The following is a 3,104-nucleotide window of genomic DNA, read 5'->3' on the forward strand; positions in this document are numbered from 1 at the left end:
AGTGTAACCATAAGTCATTATGACTTATTTATTTAGGTCTTGCTAAACACTGTACATTGTACACATTGTATTAAGAAATAACTAACAGATTCTGTAAAATTTAGGCAACTACTCATGTGCTGCTGGACAAAACTATTTACTATTCTTAAAAAATTATAAAAAGTCATTAAAAAGTACAAAAAAGACATTTCAAAGTAAGAATTTAGTCAGAATTCAGAATAAAATAATACCCCTTATTTTTACTTCAACATTTATCCGATAAGCTAAATGGAATATAGAATCACTAAATGTCCCAGCTAGAGGAAGCAATATTAAAGCCATCAGTATTTTTGTTTTATTCACGTCTGCAAAAGATTACAACCATTCAGACACATTTACACACATAGCTTGAGGTTAAACTCGCCCATGAGTAAAAGATCGTTCTGCTTAGCTGTGCACATTCATGCAAGTGAGGAGAAAGACAGAAATCTAAAGATACCAGACGAAGAGCCCGCTGCTTCATTCAGATGTATGTTCTTACCTTGGGCATCGATCAGCCATAACACACCAGACACCTTTCAACCTTCTAGAGATAAATCAGAGTCTAGAATAATCAAATTTAGTCATTTATTTGTCAGGTAAGAATAATGCCATTTACAAAATGAAGAAATAAAAAGAACAATGTAAACAAATTCACAAAGTTATCACTTAATCAAGGAGAAGAGAATCCTTCTGGAATGTAAAAACGGATGCACAATAATTATTTCAATGTGTTGTGAAAGGAAATGAACAGTAAAGGCAATCAAAAACATAAAGGCAGCTCTAATGACATGAAGGCGAGTACATGACAATAAATTGTGACATCATCACTGTGGTAAATCAGTGGAGGATTTTCAAAAATTAATCTCAAATTCATTTACTTTGCAAGCCCTGTAAAATCATTCCTTATTTCTTTTTTTTTCTTTTTTTTTTCTTATTAATATAAAGGCTTTAATCTGAATATATTCAAGTCTAATAACTATAGATGATGATGTATAAAATGTTGACTTTATAGTATTAAAAGAGCAGCATAAAAATATTAATGGCTTAAAAATGTTCACCTAAAAAAATAAAGCTTTTCTTCCATGTAACACAAGGTCAAATTTTCCAAAAAAGTCAAACTTTACTTTCATACATTTCAAATGTGTAAAACACAGCCTACAAATTCTGGTATATCAAATGAAGGCAATTCGATTTTTTTTTTTACATGACAAAGTTGAACTGTTCCTTTCATTTTTAACATTCTTTCATGTTCACGTGGCTTCATCTTCTCTCTTTTTTTCACATTAGGTCTGTAAAGTCTTGCACAGCTGTCTGTTGAGCATCAAGAATATCAGCAATCTGAAAAAATAACATTTAAAGTTTGCTTTGCTCTCCAGTGAGAATTTTCCTAACAAAGGTGGTTATTGTTTGATTTCAGAGCATAAGTGTTTGACATGTATATTAATACAGTAGCCTACATAACATGCAACTGATATACTCACTGTTCAGTTCACTGTAGCTGCATTCTCTCCGGCAGGTTCCGCTCACTGTTGTCCGGCTCACATGTGTTTTCAGTAACACCACCTGTGGGTGTCCACAGGACAGGTCATATTAGACTATCTACAGGTTTGAGTTGATCTCAAATAATAGCAACTGTAGATTCTCTTACCCAGGTCTTTGAAGAGGAATTTTTCATGAGTTTTCAGCGCATGATAAAAATGATGTTTCACTGTGTCTCCTCCGGCTTCTAGTGCTTCAAAGAGCTTTCTCATTTTTTCTGGATTGATTTTTTCTGCTCTGATCTCTGCATATGTTTCAGGATGTATCATGCCTTTATTTATTAGCTCATCTGCTATTGGCATCACTGATGTAACCCTTTGAATAAGAGCTGCACGGTTCCTATTCACAAACTGGGTCTCTGTGGATAAAATAATGAATTAGGCTCATTGAAACAAGGCTATTATTTCAAAGTTTTCGTAACTCATTGTTATAAAAAAATAAACCAGTTAATCGTCTAATTGTACAAAATAGAGATTTAGATTAGTTTCAAACTATTTTGAGTTTGGCAACTAATCAGATCGCGCCGTTTCTCTCCCTTACCGCTGCTCATCCTGTTGAATAACAAACCTTCCGCGAATTAAAATATGCCGTAGGCTGCTACTTAGGTTATAACTCTTAAAAAAAATAAAAAATACTTTGCCTTATACACGCGTTGGCAAAATGAAGTCTATTTCAAATGAACTTGATGTAAAGAAAGGGTTGCAGTTCCGGTGTTTAAAAACGAAAGCACTTCAATGTACAGTATACGTAACATGGGCTGGGCGTAGCCTATATGACATTACGTCAATCACCCTTATTAGTAGCAGAGCCCGTCTGTTAGGCTTAGGCTACACTGTATAGCTATGCAATTCGATAAAATAAGAGACTGGGTGATTTGCGTTTGGTCTAAATACAACGTTTTTTATACTAATAATTTCCATCCATAGCCTATATGCAGTTTCTGTATTGTGTAGCAACATCTGTCTGCATTTATAAAAAACTATTAGGCTACTCACCAGCCCTTAAATTACATGTTCATTAACATAGGCTATATAGGCCTATTTCGTTTCTACAGGCAATAAAAAATAATTTAACAAAAAAATAGGCCTAGCCTATCTCATTTGACGTGGAGAGTGTTAATTTTGGACCGATACGGATACTTAATTAAAGCGTAGGCTATCATACGTGTTCGACGCGGTATAATTGTTGTCTATCACAAGAGTAGCCTAGTTGTAATTTAACTTGTTGATTGTTCTCGTGCAGCAGATAGTCGAGCAACAAAACTATTCCGGATATGGTTTGGTCTCTGCCAACCTGACAGTCCAAACTCATTCCTGTGAAGCAGAATGCGTACACATTTGTGAATGTGCTTTCAGTCTCACGTCTTTTCCACGCGTCCACTTGAAAGGGCACATTTCATCCTCTGTTGGAACAAAAGTGGATTCTGTCAACCTCGTCCATAAGTCTATGTGTAACAGCTGCCCTACTCGACCCGCTCCGTGCGGGATTCGAACCAGTGTCTCCGGCATGGATGGCGGGTGCTAAAGATCGAGCGCAGTCTCTAG

At 35.6% G+C, this 3,104-nt stretch overlaps 1 long non-coding RNA gene across 1 annotated transcript; it reads right to left on the reverse strand.

Moving 5' to 3' along the window:
* Positions 1-592: 592 nt before the first annotated feature.
* On the reverse strand, positions 593-2,300 carry LOC309491989. Its single transcript, XR_014203390.1, has 4 exons — positions 2,101-2,300; positions 1,670-1,918; positions 1,503-1,584; positions 593-1,359 (listed from the first exon to the last, which is right to left on the reverse strand). It is a non-coding gene; the product is annotated as an uncharacterized lncRNA (long non-coding RNA).
* Between the last annotated feature and the right edge of the window lie 804 nt (positions 2,301-3,104).

The sequence above is a fragment of the Leuciscus leuciscus genome (assembly GCF_965113295.1).
Source record: "Leuciscus leuciscus genome assembly, contig: HAP1_SCAFFOLD_808, whole genome shotgun sequence".
Lineage (NCBI taxonomy): Eukaryota > Metazoa > Chordata > Actinopteri > Cypriniformes > Leuciscidae > Leuciscus > Leuciscus leuciscus.